The 9,458-nt window shown below is 41.8% G+C and overlaps 1 long non-coding RNA gene across 1 annotated transcript; it reads left to right on the forward strand.

Annotated features, from left to right (window-relative positions):
* Nucleotides 1-229: 229 nt before the first annotated feature.
* Nucleotides 230-7,518, forward strand: LOC125482148. The gene is made up of 3 exons (XR_007261561.1): nucleotides 230-297; nucleotides 1,120-1,231; nucleotides 7,343-7,518. It is a non-coding gene; the product is annotated as an uncharacterized LOC125482148 (long non-coding RNA).
* The last annotated feature ends 1,940 nt before the right edge of the window (nucleotides 7,519-9,458 follow it).

Consider the following 9,458-nt stretch of genomic DNA (forward strand, 5'->3'; position numbering starts at 1 on the left):
TTACTACTCCAGCGATAAAACCACAAGGCCTTTTCATCCTCGAGAGTGAACAGCTTGAGAGAAAGGTCTCTTGTATTAGACGGTCTGTGCATTGGGTGGTGGGTGTGTCCCCTTGTCTATCTTCCCTCCCGCGGCTCTGGGCGGAGTTTGGGCCAGTCACGTCTCTCTGCGGCATCACAATCGCTTTATTAAGCCAGGGGCGGAGCGTGGAAAACCGCATTCAGGGCTAATCTGGCCGGGGACGCGGAGCAGGATCGGAGTTGGAGTGAGAGACTGAAAGAAGACGGAATCGTTTTGGTGAGAAGCAGATTGAAGGGGCGGCGAGGGAAGAGACAGGGTTAGGGGTTTGTCACTAGAGTTGATGTAGAATTAATTCCTGGTAGTGGACCCCGCTGCTTCAATCAAATTTTAAATTGTTCAAATTACTCTTATTACAGTAAGGGGATGACTAAAATGATTTAATTTGGTGGCCGTGGGTTTTTAGTGCTTCAATTTAATGTAATGGTTCATTTATTTTGTGTGTTTATAAACCTTGACCTTAAACATTAAAGATGAAACAGGCGGCCACTGAAACCAGCGACAGACTCAGTCTACCGAAAACAGTCCCCGCAATGAAAGCTCTCTCTGTACCTGCCGACCTTACCCCAACATAGTTATTAAAAACGAGCAAAGCGCTTGATGCACAATTAACACACATCATTGTGGAGCTGGAGAAAGACAGCAGGTCAGGCAGCATCAGAGGAGCAGCAAAGTCGACGTTTCAGCTCCTCTGATGCTGCGTGACCTGCTGCGTTCCTCCAGCTCCACACTGTATTGACTCTGACTCCGGCATCTGCAGTTCTTGCTATCTCCAAACACACATCATTGATCAGCGCAGGTTCCTTTCCTCTAGTGGAACAAACTGGCTACCCGAATTTTGAGAAAGATGTTCAGTACAGAATTCAAGCTCCGTTTAAAGGGCCAGTGCAGGCAAGATGTGCCGAATGGCCTCTCTCCGCGCCTTAGCGCAAAGCTCCATCTACACAGTCGCCACAAACACTTCCCAGGCACGTATAATTCAGGGCCAGGTATTTACCAAACTGACTTGAGTAAATTGTGTAACCTCCCTGCCAATTACAGGGTGCCTGTTTACTGCCCCAGACAAGTCAATATCCCAAGCTGTACGTGGTCTGCCTGAGAAATGTGACTGGATTGAGGATGTGTTGCATGAGTTATGGACATTTCGTCAAAGGTACTTGGATGAAGGAGCCTAAATTTGAGCTTGTTAATATTTCTTTCTGTACTGGATGTGGAGAAGTCCTGTACACAAATCTAATATGCATTGAATAATTACATTGTCTTTCGCTATGCTTTGCTGTTGTATATGGGATGCAAGTTCCAAGCACCCCAGACAGTTTGTTGCTAATTTCACTCCATGACCTTGAGAGGCAGTGATGAGGACACTGGCCACCATGATGTCACATGTCATCACTTGGGGCATCTGAATCACAGGGTTGTCTGCAGTCGCTGAGATCAGGAAGGGAGAACCCAGGTTCAAGTAGATGAAGTACTGAGATGTCTTTTGAATCTAATGTGTTTATCACTGGATCCTTGGTGAAACTAGACTAGTTTTGTGGCATTGTGTTAGGTTAGTTTTGATGCAGTAATGTGGAACATGAATAGGAAAGAGACTATTGTAGACTTTCTGACCTGCCCAGAATTGTTCAAATATCATACAATATTACTAACTCTTCAGCTGCCAAATATCTATATTGTTGCTGTGTGAAGTTGTCAGTTTGATCAGGCTGACAGCATGGATAAACAGTTCCGCTTCCTCACCACCCACTTCCAATTTAAAATCATTAAATATGTTTCGTCTATCCATAGCTACCTCTTAGACTTTATGCCGAAACTATTCTAGCATTTTGCATTATCTATACGCAGTATAATCTCATAGCTCAGAATCTTGGATATTGATACTGCAGTAACAATTGGAGACCATTTAGCTCAGCAGCGAGATGGCTATTGTGTGGTTCAAAATCGTGCTGAAAGTGCAGATTCAATTCCTGTTCAACTGCAGTGATCTTGGGCCTTGCCTCCTTGTCCTGACCCTGAGAATGGAAGGCACCACCAAGGAAAACTGTTCAGGAAATGGGTCAAGGAGGACATGCACTGGTGTTGGGAGCTGTCTTAACAGCATCCTGTGCTACGGTGGGGAGGGGGGGGGGGTTCTCCAAACGTTCAAACGTTCTCCACTTGCAGAGTGGTGGAAAGGCAGTCCTGAGGGTAGATTCTGCTGCTGTGCTTGTCAGAGGAGGACAGTGGAAGACCTTGAGTTTCCTTCTGCTTTCTTGATAAAATAACCTAAGGAAAAGAGAGGAGTGGGTTCTTTCTTGTATCCTGGCTAATTATATCACAACCAGCTGGTGCTACAGATTATTATTCAAATGGAACGGTAGCTCAGAGGTTAGCACTGCTGCCTCACAGCACCAGGGACCCAGGCTCAATTCCACTCTCAGTTGATTGTCTGTGTAGAGTTTGCACATTGTCCCAGTATCTACACGGGGTTCCTCCGGGTGGTTTCCTCCCACGGTCCAAAGATGTGCTGGTTAGGTAGATTGGTCATGCGAAATTGCCCCTAATGTCCAGGGGTGTGTAAGTTAGGTGGATTAACCATGGGAAATGCAGGGTTACAGGGAAAAGGTAGGGGGTGGTCTGGTTGGGTTGCTCTTCGGAGAGGCAGTGTAGACTTGTTGGGCCAAATGGTCTGTTTCCACACTGTAGGGATTCTATCTAACTCCACCTGGTTGAATTGTTATATCACTCACTTGTGGGTGTTTTTATTGTCGGCTACATTACAAGTGACAACACTTCAAAACTAATTAATTAGTTATAAAGTTCTTTAGAATCTCTTGAGATTTTGAAGTGTACTTGTAAATGCAAATCTATTGTTTCTGCATCCTGTAATATTTATCTTAAATGTCTGTTGATTATTTTGGTCACATCAGATTTGTATTTATTTTTTACTCTGTCTCTTCCTAAACCTATACTGTTTTTAATCTGCTATACCTCTTCCTTTCCTTTTCATGGGCTTAGTATTAGCTAACTCAGCTACTTTTGAGATAACAAGGTGTAGAGCTGGATGAACACAGCTGGCCGAGCAGGAAGGCTGACGTTTTCATTTTCTGAAGAAGGGTCTAGGCCCGAAACGTCAGCCTTCCTGCTCCCATGATGCTGCTTGGCCTGCTGTGTTCATCCAGCTCTAAACCTTGTTATCTCAGATTCTCCAGCATCTGCAGTTCCTACTATCTCTCAGCTAATTTTGATTTTTTTTATTGTCACATATAACACGGTACAGTGAAAAGTTTTTTTGCTTTGCATGCAGTACAGGCAGATTTTCCAATCACTTGATTAAATACCTACAGAGAAGCTTATTTTTCCATGTGGGTTCCTGGACTTGGTGGGCACCTTGGAGTATGCTGACATAGCTCCATTTACAAATTGCCTTTCACTCCTCTGATTTATTCAGAAACTGCCTCTTCAGTCCTTGTTTTTTTTTCTCTACTCCTTTACCATCTCACTTTGCATTACAAGGTGGCTTTGTTCAAATTTATGGAGGTTTGAAACATGTTCTGAGCTATGTAACACCACGGTAGAATGATAGTGGGTGCAATTTGAGGAAATTAATTGAGGGGATGTTGCTAGAATTGGTTTCTGCAACTGGTGGAAACTGCTGCGATGCCCGACTAATAGCCTCAAAACATTAGCTTACTCTGTTATGGATGCTGCCCGGCCCACTGTGTTCTCCAGCATTTTTTTTGTTTTCAGTCTACTAATACTCACTGTTTTGACTTGTACTTTAGCTACTGTTAGGTACAAGGGGTTACCTGACAATGTGCCTTTTGGAGAAGGGAAAATTCGGGTTAAAGGTATGTAATTTGTCCCTGGGTATTTTGTGTTTCTCTTTTTACTTAAAGTTCCTTCCTGTTGTTAGCATTGAACTTCCATCCTTTATCCAGTTTCTTTCTCATCTGCCCTAAATGACCTCCCCAAGTTCACCTTCGGTGGGGAGGTAGTGGCCTAGGGGTATTATTGCTACACTATTAGTCCAGAAATGCAGACAATGTCCTGGGTTTGAATCCCATAATGGCAGATGATGGGATTTGAATTAAAATTTAAACAAAATTCAAGATTTAAGCATCTAATGATGAACATGAAACTATTGTTGATCAGGAAAAACCCCATCTGGTTCACTAATGTCCTTGAGGGAAGGAAATTGTTGTCCTTACCTGGTCTAGCCTAAATGTGACTCCAAACCCACAGCAATGGTGTTGACTCATAACAACCTTCTAGGCAATTAGATTAGACGTAAAGTGCTGATCTAGTCAGTGATGCCCACATCCCATGAATGAGTTTAAAAATAAACTTGTCCTTGAGACAACAATGACTTGTATTTATGTTGCACCATAATGTCCTAAGGTCATTTTTAAACAGGAGCATTACTAAACAATATTTGGACATTGAGGCAAGTAAGAGATATAAGGGCTAAATAAAACTAAAACCAAGATACAGGTTTTAAGAAGAATCTTAAAATAGGAGATACAGTTAGAGACAGACTTAGGGAGGGAATTCTGCAGCTTTTGCCTAGACAATGGAAGGGTGCTCAAAGGATTGATTCAGGAGAATGGGTATTTTAGATAGTTTCAGGCGTGAACAAGGTTAGAGACTGGGAGAAGACCAATGGAGGGATTTGAGTACATATGAGACTCTTTAAAATCAAGATTTGCATCAACTAATATAGGTTGATGGTGCATGGGACTTAGTTTAAGTTGATACATGAGCAGCTAAACTTTGCAGAATCTCAAGCTCAGAGGGGAGAGAGTAGGAGTCTGACCAGGAGTACTTTAATCAGTACTAGAGATAACAATGACATCTAATAAGGGTTTCAGCAGTGAATGAGCAGAGATGGAAAAAGGTGATGTTATTATGGTAGAAATAAGCAGTCCTAACAATGGTGCAGATATGTATACAGACTTCCCCCTCCAAGTTGCTTCAAACAGTTATCAGAGATTAGGAACAAAAACAAAGTTGCTAGAAAAGCTCAGTAGGGCTGGCAGCATCTGTGAAGGAAAAAACAGAGTTAACGTTTCAGGTCCAGTGACCCTTCCTCAGAACACTGAGGAAGTTCTGAGGAAGGGTCACCGGACTTGAAACGTTAACTCTGTTTTTAACTTCACAGATGCTGCCAGACCCGCTGGGCTTTTCCAGCAACTTTGTTTTTGTTTCTGATTTACAATATCTGCAGTTCTTTCGGTTTTTTTAGTTGTCAGAGATTTACCTTTTGTTTTTTACCATATTTCCACTGCACTGCTGATCACTGAACTCTCCTTTCTGGCTCCCATGTTAGCTAATATTGTTAATGGCTTTGTGCCCTCTAGTACTGTATTGCTCCCTTCAAGTAACATAAGTATCTCAATTGCAAAACCAACCCAGACCTTGCAAACTGCCTTTACCTGTCTGTAGTCTTTGAATATGTTGTCATCATTACCTATGCCAATCCTAACTTTGTCTGAATCCATCCAATTTGGTTTCTGCCCCAACACAGACCTCATCAAAGTGACATGACATTCACTGTTACTGTGACTATGGAAAGTTAACCCTCCTTGAACTCTCTGAAGCCTCAGACCCCTCTAAGATACATATACTCCCCCAATCTGTCCTTTTTGAACATCCTTCCATTGTCTATGTAATTCCCTCCCTAAATTTGTTTCTTTACTCATGGTTAACTACATCATTCTTACTGCAGAGAACAGAGCTCCTGAACTGGTGGAGATCTAAAACACTGTGGAGGTGGTGGGGATCATGGTGTTAGGAACAAATGGAACCGGAATAAGGGTTTTTCAGAGCAAAATGCAAAGGGGATGCTAATTGCTTTCATTGGCAGGGGAATTGAGTTTGAGCTGCGAGGTTATGCTGCAGCTCTATAAAACCCTGGTTAGACCACACTTAGAATATTGTGTTCAGTTCTGGTCACCTCATTATAGGAAGGATGTGGAAGCTTTACAGAGGGTGCAGAGGAGATTTACCAGGATGCTGCCTGGACTGGAGGGCAGGTCTTATGAGGAAAGATTGAAGGAGCTAGGGCTTTTTTCATTGGCGTGAAGATGGATGAGAGGTGACTTGATAGAGGTATACAAGATGATGAGAGGCATAGATAGATTGGATAGCCAGAGACTTTTTTCCCAGGGCAGAAATGACTATTACGAGGGGGCATAATTTTAAGGTGATTGGAGGATGGTGTAGGGGAGATGTCAGAGGTGGGCTCTTTACACAGAGAGTGGTGGGTGTGTGGAATGCGCTGCCGGCAATGGTAGTGGAGTCAGATACTTTAGAAACTTTTAAGCGACTCTTGGATAGGCACATGAAGGATAGGGTAGTTCGATCTTAGTAGGATAATAGGTCGGCACAACATTGTGGACCGAAGGACCTGTACTGTGCTATACTGTTCTGTGTTCGAATGGTAGTACAGGAGAGATTTCATTTTTTTTAAAAGGCACTAATGGTAGAAAATAGGTCAGCTTTGCTAAGAGCAGATCCATACAGACAAGTAACTGGGAGCGGTGTAATTAAAATGGAGGACAGAGTTCATGGTCATACTCTAGTCCAAAATATTAAACATTTTTCACTACAAATGCTGAGTTGCTTCAGCATTTTGTTTTTATTTCAGATCTCCCAGCATCTGCAGTACTTTTGCTTTTAGTTTTGCATTTGACCCAAGTAGATCCCTTTTTCCTCTTTTCCTTCTCTTCCCACCCCTACTTTTACAATTATTTTGACTTTTTATATCCTGTGATTTTTTTCCAAAGGTGACTGGGTCATTTCATTATTTTTTTTTCGCTCTGTTTGAGAAGCTAAGAGCTGTATTGCGAAGAGTTTGGCTGATTGAGATCAGCACAGCTTTACGCTTCATCTCCTCAGTAAATGCAAAGAATGCTAGAATCAGTGGCAAACTTGTTTTTCAGGAAAAGATAGAAATTTCTGCATGTGTCTATGTGGTTGCCTTTGAAATTAGGTGATTCTTGATTGATGAGGGAAATTTCAGTGACACAATGCAATGTTTCAGCCTTTGCCAGCCAACTCTTTGTTGAATGGGAGGGGGAAGGGGACCAAGGACATTAAATTTAAATGAGCGTAATGAGTACAAGAGAAAATCCTATTGTCCAAGTGCTGTGAAAACTGCAACAAACCTCCGAGCCCCACAGCCAAGATGTAAGTAAATTCAAACTTCATCTAAAAATTGTCAGCTTTGTGTTCCTTGTGTTCACTTAATTTAGGCTGAGACAAAGTTTTTTTGTGTTTACAGATCTTACAGAATGCTGAGGTGCAGAGGAAGAAGTTAAACTTGTTAAATTTTTAAAAGGAAAATTAACTCTCATTTTCTATCCTGAAAGTGGTGACTCTATGTATATTGGGTTACAGTGCCATAGGCCCTCTGCTGTGACTTCTAACCAAACAGGCAATACTTACAGAAAGAACTGAAAACTGGTCAGTCATAATCTGTTGAAATTACAAATCACCAACTTGAGTGTATTTTTAACATTTTATCAAAAGTATTGAAGGTTGTGGGCCAAAGGCAGGTATATGGAGTAAGGCCTCAGAGGGCAGCATGGTGGCTCAGTGGTTAGCACCGTTGCCTCACAGCTCCAGGTTCAATTCCAGCCTTGGGTGACTGTCTGTGGAGTTTGCACGTTCTCCCTGTGTCTCTGTGGGTTTCCTCCAGGTATTCCTGTTTCCTCCCATAGTCCAAAGATGCGCAGGTTAGGTGGATTGGCCATGCTAAATTGCCCACAGTGTCCAGGGATATGTAGGCTAAGTGAATTAGCCATGGGAAATGCGGGGTTGCAGGAGTAGGGTGGGATGCTCTTTGGAGAGTCAGTGTGGACTTGGGCCGAATAGCCTGTTTCCACACTGGAGAGATTCTATGATCAGCCATGATCTAATTGAATGGTAGAACAGGCTTGAGTGGCTGAAAGGCCTACTTCTGTTCCTACGTGTACAACATACGAACAAGGAACAAGAGTCGGCCACTCAGTCCTCAGCCTGTTCAGTCATTCAATAAAGTCATGATTGATCTGATTGTATTGTCAACTCTATTCTTGCATAAACCTGATGATTTTTCATCCCCTTGGTAAACAATGCTTGTCAGCTTCTGCCTTTTATAAATATCTAAAGATTCTGCATTCTGAATCTTTTTGAGGAAGGGAATTCCAAAGACACAGAATGTTTCCTCGTCAATCTTAAGTGGGTGATCCCTTATTTTTAAACTATGATCCCCAGTTCTAGATTGTCTGACAAGAGAAAACCTCCTTTTAACATCTATTTAGGCAAGTCCCCCCAGGAATTTCTGTGTTTCAATTAAGTCAACTCTCTTAATCTTCTAAACTCCAGAGGATACAGCCTGTCTAACCTTTTCTCAGAAGGCAATCTGCTCATTTCAGGTATTAGGCTCTTAATTTTTTGAAGAAAAGATCTGAAACAATAACAGAAATTGCTAGAGAAACTCAGCAAGTCTGGAAGTATCTGCGGAGATGAAGCAGACTAACATTTCAAGTCCAGTGACCTTTCTTCAGAAGTTTAGTCTAGTAAAACCTTTTCTGAATTGCTTCCAATGTAGTAGCATCTTTCTGTAAGTATGGCGACCATTACTGTACAATCCATTACACAGTATTCCAGATAGGTCTCACCAATGCCCTGTATAAAATGAAGTCTGGCCTCCCTACCCTTGCATTCAATTTCTCTTACAATAAAACATAACCTTTCTCTTAGCTTTTCCGAATACTTTCTATACCTGCAAACGAATCTTCTGCAATTCATCATGACACACAGATCTCTCTGAATCATCTCACCATTTAGATAATATGCTTTTTTATTCCTCTGCCAAAACAGAAAAATTCATACTTTCCCAAATTTGTATTCCATTCCGTTTGCCAAATCTTTGCTAATCTCCAATTTTAAGATGCTGCCCTCCACGTTCAAGGAAACAGTCCACTTTAAATAGTTATTGTTGGATCACCCACAATCATCTAAACTAGAGAAAACAATGCAAATTTGTGGAACCAATCCTTTATTTTAAACCTTTTCAGGCTATGATATTCTGGTGAATTTATACTAATGCCCTCTAAGGCCAATATTCCACTTCAGAACTTCTAAATAGATACCCAAAACATCACGTTCTCTCCCATTCTTTATGTTGTAATCCCCTCAAGATAACCTTTTTTATTCCTTTTCACACCTTTGCAAAAAGACCAATGTTCCAGGAAATGTTGTTTAAATTTAGAACATAGAACACAGAACATTACAGCGCAGTACAGGCCCTTCGGCCCTCGATGTTACGTTGACCTGTGAAACCAATCTGAAGCCAATCTACACTATTCCATTATCATCCATATGTTATGGGGGACTTTAACTTTCCAAATATT

The sequence above is a fragment of the Rhincodon typus genome, unplaced genomic scaffold (assembly GCF_021869965.1).
Source record: "Rhincodon typus isolate 14 unplaced genomic scaffold, sRhiTyp1.1 hic_rhity00006400, whole genome shotgun sequence".
Taxonomy (NCBI): Eukaryota; Metazoa; Chordata; class Chondrichthyes; order Orectolobiformes; family Rhincodontidae; genus Rhincodon; species Rhincodon typus.